Source organism: Convolutriloba macropyga, chromosome 7, assembly GCF_964194025.1.
Source record: "Convolutriloba macropyga chromosome 7, txConMacr16.3, whole genome shotgun sequence".
Taxonomy (NCBI): Eukaryota; Metazoa; Xenacoelomorpha; order Acoela; family Convolutidae; genus Convolutriloba; species Convolutriloba macropyga.
The window spans coordinates 60,047,616-60,062,563 of record NC_134474.1 but is presented as its reverse complement, the minus strand read 5'-3'; the positions used below and the strand labels follow the sequence as shown (position 1 = coordinate 60,062,563).

Below are 14,948 nucleotides of genomic sequence, written 5' to 3'. Positions count from 1 at the left end.
CACTGTTCTTGACGTAACTGTTCGAACCGTTCGTTTCAACAAGTTTTTCCTGTTGTTTTATATCAACAGTTTGCTAGTGCAAAAGCAAAAGCTCGTTTTCAATAGTCTAGAGAAATTTTTACAGATCCAACAATTTAATTTTACGTGTTTTAATATGTTTTTATCTGTTTAATTGAGATTTTTTGTTTTCATCTGTTTTTGAATCAATAACTGAGGTTAAAATTATTAGTTTAATGTTTGCAGAACCTTTAGTTTCGATTACATTGATGTTGAAATTGATGAGTCAGCATTTCGTTGGTTCATTTCATCTTATTCAGCTATTTCAAACCATTTTGAACCATCTGCTTCATTTTAATACTTTTAGTAAGATTTTGGTCGATAAGAAATATCCGGAGCCAGAATCAACGTTTTCATGAAAAAGTTGCCTTCTTTGCATTTTTCTTTTGAATTATGGCCGTAATAACTAAGCACTGTACCGAATTGCTTTGCAATAAGGTACACAAATTCTGACATACTAGATTCGTGCTTCATGCTGACCTGAATCTTCTAACCATGACTGTTTGATGTCTGGAACATAGGATTCATAATTTTCCCACCTCACTCCATTTGTGATCATATTCGATTGGTGTGATTATATTCGATTGAATTAAATTTGACAGATTCCAGCAAAAGATTGGATTGTGGCTGAATTCAAACAATTGCAAATTTAAATGTGACGATTTTCAGGTTTTTTGTCTCCTATTTCGTTTTTTTTGTCATTGCATATTTTAATAGCTGTTCTTTTTTGTCCACCCTACTTTCCTTTTTTTCTTTGTCATATTTCTGTGCACAATTCATGACTGATCATAATTCTAAGAGATATGAAAAATTAAAACTGTTCACGTGAAAGAACAGTTGTTTTATGAGTGCATTTTGTTTGTTTGGTCGTCTGTGGTCTTTGGAAACTAGACTACACTTTTTTGAATCCTAAATTTGTATTGCCCATTTTCTCTTTATTGTAACAATGTCATCTTAAATATTGAATGAGAAGTGAGGAAATACAGCCATCAACATTTTCGTTTCAAAATTGATTTTGCCAAGCATTTTGGATGGAATAAATGGTCTGAGCAAACTTTAAAATTGATCAATTCAACATTAGATTTCTAAATACGACAATTACAACAGGTACGCGTCTTCACAAACTATCTTATAGTTTTCTGATCAATTACGAAATAACTTTTTCCTGGCTATTTTATTTTCGGAGATACTCTATAGCTGTTATTCTGACGGTATTGGATTCTCAGAAGTTTTTTCTTCTCGTTGTCCATGAAAAATTTATTTCTCCACTCATAAAAATAAGGGAAGCCTTGCCAGATTTTATATAGGAGTTGCTCAAACTTTTTGACAACCTTAGATTTTGTTTTTCTTTTTTTCAGAACAGGCGAAATGCTAACATTAACATCGGTTTTCCTTTTGAGGAAACTTGATACGATCTCGAGTCGAGAAGTTTACTGCTCACGTTAGATTGTTCAAGTATTCGAGATTAGATAGCAAAAAGGAGGCTCGCTAATGTGCGTTTGCACATGATGTTCCAACCCGCGCTCATCTACATTTTTGACTTAACTGTCTTTTGACTTACATTTTCTACAAAGAGATAATCAAAAACAGATGTTAGAATAAAAAAAAAAATCGTTGCACAAACGAACCAATAATTGATTTAAATAAAGCCATGCAAAGTTACAACGAGACCTGCCATTACAAAGACCACTAGAAAAACAACAACAACATAAAAAATCAAAAACAAAAATTTCACGGCAAAAACTCAATATCCTAATTTAAGAGCACCTAGTAAGAACGTCCAATTAAAATCAGTCAAAACCCTACCAACACTAATTTACTTTTTCCTAACTAAACATCAGATGTGACTTTTTTTTAATGAGACTAGGTAACAAGTCGACAAGAAGAGGAAATGATTTGGCGAAATTCAAAATTCAATCAACATTTTTTAAACCGAATAATTTCAAAAGTCTCAAGAATATTTAGCTTTTAACAAAAAAATTATCAATCAATTTATTAAAAAGTTACAAAGAAACCAATATGACCTGTCTCGGGTTAGACTAAGCCTTTAGAAAAGAATTAAAGATGCAGTAAAACTCAAAAAATTACGAACAACAAATTACAAACATTGCGAAAACACAAATTAGTGAAGCCATTAAAATCATTAGCTATTATTAGATTTTTATGTTTTTTTAATTGAATGTCTTGATATACTAATTCAACTCAAATTATACTGAATGAATAAATAAGTTAACTTGCGCCGCGCTTAAAAATTATTGGGATCTGTTATTACGCGATTGTGCTAAGGGACGAGAAAAAGAAACAAAATCATACAATTTACATTTTATAAAAACGCCTATTATCCAATAAACAGAACAGTTACGTCGTAAAATCAATTAGAAGGTTATTTTTAAAATACAAGGAAATGTATGGTACCTCTCAATGATGAGAATAAATTACAAATTACGAAAAGAAAGACAAAAACTGAAAAAATTGAAAAAATCATTAAAAATCTTCAAAATGTATAATATCATAATCTTTAAATGTACTCGCAACAAATTTATTGCTTCGGGTAAAATCATTCACTTAATCATCAATTACAAGCTTATGGAACCGGTGGACATTTTACAACTACCTAAAGGATAAAAAAGAAGCAAAAATAGCAAAACGGAAAAAAATTGAGCGAAAAAAGTGTCGAAGCCCTTAAGAATTGAACTTTTCAGTAAATACTTTTTCGACTTCCAATTATTTTTTAAAAGCAATGGGATCCTCTTTTTTGAAAATTTGACTCCAATAAATCAACGAACATGGACAAATACGTTAAGAGCACGAAATTTTTTATCAACGCCATTAAATTCAACAGCTTTCAACGGAAGCTAACAAATACGCTAAGTTATGCACTGATGAGACATCAAGGATGTTGGTCATCCATAATTCACCAGTATGGCTTTACAATAAGCCATTGACTATTAAAACAAGAACAAATATAGGCAAAATCCAAAATTTAATTAGAAAAGTGCGAGAAGAAAGTGCCGAAGCTATTTCAACATTAAGTTCTTCCCTGAAAACTATATGGTTGATCTATTGAACGTCATGTCTGAGCCAATGCGACTATCAATTTTTGGATATTGTGCTAAGATTCCAAAAGGAACCAAAAACACAAAAAAATTCCAAAAATTGAAAAAAAATTATGAAAACTCGTGCATCGAAGTCATAACAACAATAGTTAGAAAACAAAACCGCTGTCTGGATTAACATTTTTTGAAGTGGAAAAGAAGGGGGTCCAATTATCACTGAGACTGACTTACCTTTCACGAAAAGTGGAAGTAAGTCTAAGATTGGATAATTTTCAAAATAGAAATTCGAAAAATTATTTTTAAAGTTTTTAACAGACATTAAATTCAATAGCTTTCAACGGAATTCAGTAAATGCGCTCAAACGTAGTATATGTCTTGATTGTACAAGAATGTTTATCATGCTTAGTAATCTATAAGACATAACAATATTTCTTAAGACTATGGAAACAAGAACAAATACAGGCAAAAACCAAAAGTTCAGTGGACAAGCGCGAGAGGAAACTGTTGAAGCCATTTAAATCATAAGTTTTTCTCTGAAAACTTTATCCATGATCCATTGAATGTCTACTGTAAGCCAATGGGAGTTATTAATCTCAGGATAATGTGATAAGATTACAAGAGGAACCAATAATAAAGAAAAATCCAACAAATTTTAGAATTTTTTGAAATTTTGTTGCATTGAAGTCTTCTAACTAATATTTAGAAGATAAAACCGCTAACCAGAATATTTTTAGCTGTGGTAGAATGAAAATGGGTTCTTACATCACTGAGAATGACTAACAATTCAGGAAAATAATTATATGATCGGTTAATGTTAAAAAATTCTTGAAAAATCATTTTTAAAGTCGTAACATCCATTAGCTGTCCACCGAAAGCCTTAAATAGATTAACTTAAAGCTCATTACAAAACCTATTGCTTTTTTAATCAACTAGACTATGCCATAGAACTTCAAAAAATTAGTGAAAGCTCAAAAGAAATCAAAATTTTATTTAAAATTACGAAAACATAGAATCGAAGCAAAAAAAAACACGAGCGATTGCTTGAAGACTTTTTCTGTTAATATGTTTTCATTTGACTGTAAATCAGATTTGTCAGTAACGGAAGCTAGATATGAAAAGTGACTAGTCTCTAGGTGACCCAAGACAACAAAAAAGTGAAAAGTTTTATAAAAAAAAGAGCTTTCAAATGGAATTCAATTTTTTGATAGTAAACTTACCTATGAGACCGCCTTTATATCGCCTTTCGTCTACTAGGAACTCAAAGTTGGTTCAGTTTGTGCCGGGAAATATAATTTTGAACTATATAATTTTGAAATAAAGTTCAAAATTATGCCGGGAAATTTTGTGCCGGGAAATATAATTTTGAAATATAATTTAATAAAAAAGATCTTAAGTTGATGCAAAATTACCCTAAAATTGAACAAAATCAAGTCAAATTTCCCGTGTTCACACAGAACTTCAATCCTCGATATCTGCTTGAAAAAAAAATAAAACCAAAAAAAAACTTTTTAGTTTCGAGTTCTACACTGGACGGGCTTTTTAAGGATACCACTCACATTTCTCTACGATGAATAATCGATCGGTCAAAATTGTCTGAACAAAAAAAACCTATTTGAGTATATAGTTCCTCCCCCACAGGTGGGGTCGGAACAAAAATAATTAATTAGGCAGAGAAGGAGTCACTACTAAAGCGAGTCGGATTTTATTTATTAAGTGATCCGAAGTGATCGGATTTTACTTACTAAAGTTACTTTTAAGTGTCTCCCAACTGCTTTCATCCCCAAATCATTCAAATTTTCTTTTTAAAAAACATTCTAGCAACATTCTAATTTCCCTTATGTGTAAACCATAAATCAAAAGCGACAGAGGAAGAATTGTAAGAGAAATCCGTATTAAAACGTTGCTACCCATGTATTAGGAAAATGAAACGGCTTTGCGCCAATTAGTACATAGCAACGAAACCTAAGAACTTTTGAAACTATTCAAACATTGAGAAACTAAGTTTTAAAATTCAACCGAAAAAACATTTCCTTACTACGTTAATATAAAGTTTTTGTTATGAAAAAGATTCGGAAAAAATGAAAACCCCCTAAATGGTCTACCATCAATAATTCCTTTTATGCGAAAGAAACTTCAATTGAAAATACATAGAAGGATCAATTGTATTTTGATGCAAGACTTTGAGTCTTCTTGTTTAATCAGTTTTGACCTTTCAAAAAGTGTAACTGAAGAAATCATGTTTTTGGGTTTCCTTAAGTTGAGTATTCATTTCATTGAATAGCTTTTGGCAATTTTATCGAGTTTTTCTTGTAGTATGATATATAGTTGACATGCATTGGATTGTTGTATATATATGCAAATTTTGACTAATTTCGCAATTGTGATGTCTTCCAGAAAACTAAAAAATTGTAAAATTTTGTTAACTACTTTTCATGTTTGCCTGCGGCGTCTGGTATACATAAATTAAGGATAGTTTTCTAAAATTAGTTTATTAGATTTTTTTTAGTTCACATAGTAAAGCTAAACAAATAAAAACAAAAAAATATACAGAATGTTCTTGTTTTTCGCTATCAGTTTCCATCAGCATCCGAGACTTTACTCAATGGTTTCTCTTCTTTTGGTTCGTACAACACTGTCAATTTTTGCTGCACTTTTACTTCGATGACTACTTTGAAAAAGCGCCTATATCGCAAGTCTTGCGAGAAAAGCTACCTTTCTTGCAGAACTCGTGCGAGATATGTTGCATTATATCCATTTTTCAAAATTTTTTCAATTATTCGTTTGCTTCCAAGAATCCCGCAACAAAAACTGGCCGAGTGAATCGAAGCTTGGTACATTTTGATAATACATGCATGATCTTGTCACTTCTGGCAAACCATGAAACATCTTGCCAAGATCTTGAAATAACAATTTTTCATGGTTAATCTAAGATCCTATCAAGATAGACCCGATAAATGTCTTGACAGCTCGCGACAAAATCTTGGCAAAATTTGAAAACAATTATTATCTTTTCTGATCGCTGCTCAACGTATTCCGTCCTCAGAAAAAAAATTCAAATTCTTCTGAGAACAAAACACAGTAAATGGAGTTAAGTTAAATTAACCTCAACTTTCTCAACTTTATCTTGTTAAAAAAAGTAAAAGTAAACTTTGCCTTAAATTTACCTTATTTTGAGCTAAGATAAAGATAGAGCTTAACTTTGTTTAGGTATAGTTATCTTGAAATGCCTAAACTTTTTTCCTAGCCTTCTGCAGTATATAATTGCATATTTTTAGTAAAATTACAAAAAAACAAAAATTGATGCTTGCTAAAAATATGTTTTTTCTGCAGAAAAAAGAAATTTTGCAAAAATCAATAATTGAAATAAATGAGAGAAGTAATAAGTAATCCGAATTAAATGATTGCTTTTCCTCAACAAAAATTTTTTAAAATGCTGGGTTCAAGATTTTGCGCATCTAAACGATTGTTTTTGTTTTTGACTTCTTGAATCTGTTTCTGTTTGTCATAAATCCACCAAGATACACTTCAAACTCACAGGCAACGGTTTTTTCTCTTTGCAACTCCTTTCTAGAATTAAATTTGGTAACAATTGTGAAAAAATCTCGTACGTTAAAATGCTTAATTAAGTAATGGTAATATGAACTAAAGACTTTTTTTGATATAGAATGAACTGAACAAAAACGTTTTCTGATATATCTTAAGCAAAAATACGTACCAAGGCATATCAATTTTTGTGTCAAAACTTGTATTTCATTCATCAAGCAGAACTGCAGAACTGTTACTTTCAAATCAGTCGGGTAAATATTTTATTCCTAAAAAAACTATTTTGAACTCTGCTCTCTCTAATCACAGTTAGTTGACCCACAAGCTTGCTAAAACTAATATTTGACCACAATGAGGGGCGTGAAACCTATTCAAAAAGTATTGATTGCTCTATTCAAGAAAATTGTAATTCAAAACACAAAACATCATAGCCTACATGGCGATGAGGAAATTTCGCCCCAACCTCTCCACGAAGGAACGCCGAGACGGACCACAATTACACCCTGAAACACACTAGCGAGGCTGTTTCTTGTTTTTTATTCAGTTTCGGAGATTTTAGCTTCGCCTATATCCCAAAAAATACGTTACAAATCAGTATATTGCTAATATATCCCAAAGTACTGGATAGAATTCAATGGGCTTTGTCGCATTTTGTGGGAAGTAACCTTAGTGGGGAGTCTTTCCATATATACTTTGTATGCAGTTTTATGTAGTTCAGATGGTGAATTTTGGCGAAACATGAGCCGTACATGGGCGATTTTGTCATTTCGTACGTTACATTTGTGTTGAAATACCTCCTCATATGGTGAACGGATTTTGAATCTGTTTGTTGCGTTGGACTCAACTTGAGCCGTATATGAATCCCGGAAAATTATGTTATGTTTCTTTCAGTCCTTTTTGAGAAATTGGCCAGGACACATACCTACCACGTATTCGTGTCCAGTGCGTTTGGTTTTACTTTTTGTGGTATTTATATAACCGGTGGCTTTAGCGTCAAGAGTTATGTGCATATCGCGCCCGCAGCCAATTAAGAGGTTTATTAAACTGGAAAAAGAAGGTTTAATTGTTGGTTAAAAGACTATGGGAGCAGAATTTTCCTACAATTCTTAATAATTCTCAATTTTTCCTGGTAACTCTTGGTAAATCTTTATAAACCTTGCTTGTTCATATGAATACTTGCCAAATCATGTTGCAAGGTGCTTTCATTTTTTACAAATTTTTATATATCGCCATGTCATGGTTCATCTTTCTTGGTTTTCTTGCCGAGAGTTTTTTCTTGACAGCCATGCATAGATTTTGCAAGTTCGTATAAATCTTGGTATTTTCATGGTAAATATCATGTCAAGATTTTGGCAAGATGTAGCAAGTTTAATGTGTTTTTTATCAATGTGTACCAAGTTTCAGTTCAGTGGGGGGAAATTTTGACTAGTCAGGCAAAAATCAGAACTGTCTGAAGAAAAATTTTGATTTAAAACCATCTTTAGGAAAAAAGACAAATGCTATGGTGAAGATTGATCTAATTTATGAGGACTGATCTGCTTAATAACTCTTGACCCGGTGAATTTAAACTTGAAATATCGCGTGATATCTTGACACGATTCGTGGTAAGAAAGATATTTACGAATTTGTAGAATTTTTCCTTGTTTCCGAAGAAATTAGCTTAATTACCAGGACACGTAAAGATTTACCATGAAAATTTAGCTTAACTTGAAAGTCTCCATATACTTCAAGCTTGATTTCACTGGGTGCTGGATATAAACTGCTAAAAGATGTAATAATTGCGGTGAATTTGAGTAAAAAGTGTAATGTTTGCGCTCAATTTGATGAATGCCGTGAGAAAAATTTTTCACCGCTACTAGCAGAATGCAACGAAGAAAATTTTCACCGCTAAAATCGCAATTCTTACAAATATTCACCACTAATTCAACGCTTATCTCAAGTTGACAGGGAATATCATTGAAGTGCCTGACAAATGGCGCAGTGGAATAAAAAGTTGATGACAGGCAGGAGGCGAGAGGTTCGAACCCATGTGCTGCAGTTTCTTTTTTGTAAGAAATTCGGTGAATGCAGTGAAAAAAATTTTTTCACCGCTAAAAACCGCACAAAAATTCACCGCATTTGAGACTAAAAGATGTGCGCATCTGGCTGTGAAACGCTATTCACCGCTAATATTACATTTTTTTGACAAAACCTCGACCCGAAACCTCTTAGCTGCATATTAGATGATATAGTTATCAATCTCAATTGTGCTAGGGTGAATGATAAAAATAAGCAGAACGGATAGTGCGATGGCATGCACAGCTAGCAAATTTTCTAGCGTGTTTATAATGTAGTTTAATAGTGCTCATATAATATCGATTGTCAAATTTTTTAGTGCTCGCCCTTTTACAATTAATGTTTTAAATCTCTGGGGACGTGAACTGAAAAGGGTAAATTATCAATTATGAATTCATTTTTCAGTTATTTGATTGATCGACGCGAGTGTCAATTATCTAGAAAATGAAGACGACACATGACAACAATTTTTGGAAACTTGTCATTAATATTCATTACAAATCTTCTTTTTTGACAACTTTAAAAGACGGATTAGTCTAGACCAATTTAGCTCGCTTCAAATTTCCACCTTTTTCGAGCTTAGCTTTTGTTAATTTTTGATTGATGTTGGGATTTAAGAACTGGATTTGAAGTTCCGGTGACAACTTAAAGTGATTTTTCAGCACATAAGCGTGACTAATGCGACTTACACCAACTGTACTGAATGTTGTTTTATGGTGCATGAAATGTTGTTGGTGAAGTATGAAATACGTGATCAGACGTTGACTAATTAGTCTCTCTCTCTCTCCTTTTAATCACACTTTTTCAACTGCAAAGTCTGTAATTCGGAGACAGAAAAGAGATTTTATGGGGTATAGCTCACCCCCATTCTCTTATACCCATGTGGGCTTATTTTGATACTTTATTCAGGTTCTGTTTTTACTTGTTTTTTTTTGTTTGTTTTGTTTACTTGGCGTGTTCACGTCTCTTATTTATGCGCAAAAAAGCAAGCATCCCCGTTCTGTATCATAATTATAGCAAATATCTTTTGTTCCCATAATTCCAAAAAGCCTTCTTTCCAATTTTGGCTTTCCCAATATTGAACTGGGCACAAATAGTAACCCGAAGAGCCAGCCTTACAAAATAACAACCCTCACCCCCCGTACTTTAGACACCCATCCCACCCCCTCAAGTCACCCGGGGGGGTTTAGAACTCTCTCTTGGTTGCCTCTCAACCCGCTAATGAAGATTTATTCCCCGTAAGCATCAACAATCATATACGTTCCCGATGAAGCCTTCTTGTTACACGTATAGTTAGTTACAACTCACAACATATATACACAGACAAAAGTAGATTAAAAATGAGGCTGCTTATTAATCTAGTTATTCTCATACTCTAGACAACTACCTCTCATTCTTTTGATGAAAATGGGTTTCCAAATCACAATAACCCTATTTTTACTTCTTTCAAACGCCTTTCAATAAATTTTCTGATAATGACTGCCGACAATTGATAACATTCAATGTTTTCCAAAAACAAAAAATTGCATCTTTCAGTAAATTGCAACTATAAGTTTTCACTCGTTTCATTCGATAAATATAACTTCAATTTACTTTCTTTAGCAAAAACTCCAAATTTTAGTTTGATTTTTAAACAGATTGGAAAAGAAAGCTTTTGCTTGTTTGATTAAACTGCAACTATAATTTTGTCATTCGAAAAACGACTTCAATCTAATTTTTGGCGAAAATTCAAGTTTTAGTTTTATTTTCAAATAGAATTTTAAGGCGGTTCAATTTAATTAGAGGCTATGAATTTTGTTAACTCAACGCGCAATTTGCTGGCATGGTCATGATTGAATTATAAATGGATATTTTTGTAAAACGCAATCAAAAATTCAATTATTTGTGTTCTAAACTGGAAACAGTTTGTGATTTTTATGGATGGAGGCTCAGAGAGCGTGTTATTATTTATCCTGCTGTTAGTATCACCCACACATTTTCAGACTCGCAAACAAACAAACAACGCTAACCGTGTACATACCATACAACACATGACCAAACCAAATGAAAGGTATGTACAACCTAACATTTTGTTTGTATCTGTCCACTTTGAAATCTTCTCTGTATCTTCCGTTACAGAGTGATTAAAAATGTATCAACTGTTTTAATTTTTGAAAACGTCAGAACATTTTTAGGAGAGTTGGTCGACGTTTTATTGAAATTTATTTGAGCAATTATGGTTCGGACGTTTCAGCATACCTCCGATTACAGGTGAATTTTACAACTTTGCCCCGCCTTTTATTCAAGCTTGTTTCATGAATATTTTTATTTCATATTTTCAATTTTTCATATATTTTTGGCCTGAAAAATTGACCTTTTCATAAGAGATGAAAACTTTTTATGAAACAGATGATAGCAATGGTCAAATTGTTAGTTATGCTGGTTTGCTCAAATACAGACCGTCAAATATCAAAATATTTTATTATATACTTTAGAAATAATATATTTTATGATACTTTTGGCTGGAAACGCAGGTGAGATTGTTTAATTGCAATTGCACATTTTAAATTTTGTTCGATCGTCAAACTCTTGAGAATATTGGAGGCAAAAAGTCTCAAATCTGTTAGGATCTCGGCCGCTTATTTTTCTATTTCTCGTCGCAAAATTAAGTTTCAAGTCAGTAATGCATTGAAGATTGCTCCAATCATCATTCCGGTGAAGTTAATAGTTAATAAGTTAATAAGTTAATTGGTAAAGTAACTAAGGAATTGAACATCTCCCCAAACTTTCCTCACCTCTGAGCAGTATTTCAAATTTTTTGAAAACAATTCTGCTATTACAATCTTTGTAAGCTGGTATAAAAAATAATTGAGGAACGGCAACACGCGTTGATTTTAATATGAAAGGTTTTCAACACACCTTTGAACCTATTTTACAGTTCCATTTCTGGTTGAGTTTCTGTCATTCTGGAATTTGAAGCTTCTTCGATAGGCTCATGCTTACTGATTCTGTAAAATTGGCAAGAATGCCTCATATATTTTCATTGTGTGATCTCTGAAGGTATTTCCCACAAACCTCCATACTGTTTTCTGCTGAATTGTCGCCCTGAAGTAAAGTTTAACCCGTTTTATCAACGCCGGATGAAGACATTGTGTCAAATTTGTCATGTTTACGTTCCTTGCAGGTCCTCTCTATGAGTCCGCTCTCAACTGTTTTCCTTCCATTTTTATATCGTCTTTTGACTGTAGATGATCCCGAAGAGCCTTGTGATTTTTTCCAAAACATTTTTTCCTTACCGCAAAACAGTGGTTTTATTGGATCTCTCCGGATCTACGAAATATTTGATTGCTTCTTCTTAGTTCTAACTACTTTGCAGCCGATTTGAAGTTCTTTTATATAATAAAGAGCTTATGATTTTTATTGGTCCCAGAGACACTCTCATCGCCTTTTGAGCTTTCGTGAGGAGTTCCTGTCGACTGATAAAAAGGTCAGAAATCATCAGATTAATGAATTAGCAGACAAATGCGTTACGCCACCAAAGTAAAAAATGTCGAATAGTTCTACATTTATCTTTTTTTTTGGTCATTGTTTTAGTTTCAAAGGAGCTGACTGTTAACCATGGTGTTCTAAAACATCTTCTTTTTCTGTTATACGTCAATGATTTCTCTGCAAACATGAATGCCAAAATGAAATTTTTCAGTTTGCGGATGAAACTATTATTATTTGTAATTTGAAAGTAATGAAAATGATCTATTGAAATTTCAAAACTCGAAATTTGACACATACCAGACAGAGAATCATTTCACATTCTTTACAAATCATTATGATTCAGATTCAGAGTTTTCTGAATTCAGATTCAGAATTTAAAAGTTGAAGCTATTAGAACCAGTTCATGGGTGTCGTTATTAAGGCGTTCAAATTGATTCTAACCTAACAATTGGAAATAACCTAAATCAGTTTTAATTAAAAATGGCTAATGCAATCCGTTGTTTGATATTTTTAAGAAATCAAATTTCTTTGAGGTGGGAAATGATGTTTTCAAGTCAATTGTACCCTCTCATCTTTTTCAGCGTAATAATTTTTGAAACTCTCACAGCAAAAAACAAACTGAATAAAGAGGCAAATGAAATAGGGAGCAAAGTCTTTGGACAAAAGTTTGACCACTTCAGTGATCTCATTGAAGATTGCATATTGCCAGTCAAATTGTTTATCTGAAAACCTAGCTTAAAAAAGTTCAATTAGATACAAGATCGCAGGGATCATCCGGGAGTTTGTGAACATTTACTAGTCGTCTTGAATCTGGACAGAAAAAGAGAATAAATAAAAAAGTTATAAAAAATAGAGCAAAAACCAGGTTTCAGTAACAAATCTTTGACCTGTAAAAGCGTTTAAAAATGTATCAGATTGCACTCTTCAGTGGAAACTTTAAACAGTACAACTTGTTTCAGAAATGTTTTAACCAAGTTTTTGCCAGGTCAGCGCGAAAAACACCCGTTAACAAGGAATTGGGGGCGTTTAAATCCTATATTTACCTATGTGCACGAAAATCTAAATTTTAAGGTTATTTTAATAAAAACAGTACTCATACTGCGATTAATCGATTTAATAATTGCAAAGGATAATTTATTTGAGAGTTGTAATCAGTATAATTGAAATAATTAATCCAGAAAAATTCACCTTGTCTACATTGTCTATATAATCTATATATTGAACTCTGATATATCTTAAGTCTGTAAAGTGAAAAAATAACCAGGCTTTTTTCCATAGCCATCGTCTTCACCCTCCACACAAACTCGTATCTGAGAGGCATGACTCTTAATGCGTGTAATATTAGTATTACGTATCACTACACATTGTTGCACTTGTGCCTTTTCTCTGCAACTGTTTCTCAACAACTTTTCCCGGTTTCAGTAAATCAGACTCTTAAAGAAGCGTCTGTGCCTGAGTGTTGGAAGTTAAAAAATTTGGTCTTATAGTATGGGCGCAAAACGAAAACTGTTTTTTTTGCGGAGGCAAACAATTTTTACCGTCTGTTAATCTCTTGCAATTATGTTCTCAAGACCATTGTCAAATTGATATGATAAATGCAAAACCTGTTGGACTTAAATTAGTTTACACTTTATAATTGGACTATTTAAACTCTAATATTTTTACTACTCCACCTTAGTGGGGGACAATATGATCAACTGGGTTTTTTGTTCAATTGAGTTCGGCCGATTGATATATTCTTCTTGAGAATTCTGAGTGACATTTTTACAATGAATTTATAAATTTCTCTATTTCCTATGTATTACAACAACTAATTTCAAACAGTGGATGAATTTTTGAAAATTGTCTATTTCTCCCAAAATTGGTAGAAAAAGTCGCAAATATGGAAGAGCGGGTTCTAAAAATAAGTACAAGCAAACATTAACGCGCTTCCTTTTTATAAAGCGATAGCGTTACTGGTTTTACTTTGAAAGACAGAGGAGTGTTTCGGGACTGCTTGATCCAACATTTGGTAACCAATTTAGGTTTCACCTGACGCAATTTTGGTTTTGTTAGTTATGAAGTGTTTCTAAATAATTAGATATAGAAGTTTGATCAGTTTCTGTGGTTGTGATTATATATTTATTGTTTCTTTTGTCTTCTACTCTCATTATTGACTCATCTCATCGGCCCTCAATTTCAGCATTATCAATTTCATGGCTTGGTTTGATATTGAAACATTTTTTTTCCAGACAACAACTAATTCCAAACAATATGTGAATTTTTGTAAATTGTCTATCTAAAAAAGTCGCAAATGTGGAAATGTGGGGTCTAAAATCGCTTTTTTATTTGTTTTTCGGCTGTTATTATTTTTTGTGCGTTCTTTTTGACCTGAAGGCTTTTACACTCTTACCCACATTTTTTGAACATGTTTCATCGTATCCCTGTTTGATTAATTGTATTTTGAGTTATCAGTTGGCTGTCTAGGCATTACAATGCATAGTTAAAGTCTTTATATACTCTCTCAGTTTTTCAGCGTAATAATCTTTCAAACTCTTACAACAAAACAAGATAAACCACATGAAGAGGAAGTTTGTTTTTTCCAACAAAAATTTGATCACTTCACTGATCTCATTAAGGATCGTATCTTGCCAGTCAAATTGTTTATCTCGAAAGTTAGCTTTAAAAAATTTCAAGCAGATATTAGACATTGGGGATCATCCAAAAGTTTGAAAAAGTTTACAGGCCGTCTAAAAACTGGACAGAAAAAAGAGAATGAATCCAATTATT

General features: G+C 32.6%; 1 protein-coding gene across 4 annotated transcripts in view; it reads left to right on the top strand.

The window, feature by feature from the left end:
- LOC142343200 (glycine receptor subunit alpha-2-like) overlaps window positions 1–14,948 on the top strand; it is a 206,738-nt gene that overhangs the window by 39,042 nt on the left and 152,748 nt on the right. Inside the window, exon 1 of one of the 4 annotated variants that reach the window (XM_075394936.1) lies at window positions 10,378–10,761. The exons of 1 other annotated variant lie outside the window; for it this stretch is intronic. The gene's annotated coding sequence lies outside the window, so the exon portion shown is untranslated. Of the gene's footprint in view, window positions 1–10,377; window positions 10,762–10,837; window positions 10,962–11,128; window positions 11,225–14,948 lie in introns of those variants that run through there. 2 more of the 4 variants (XM_075394939.1, XM_075394940.1) reach the window with 2 other exon arrangements.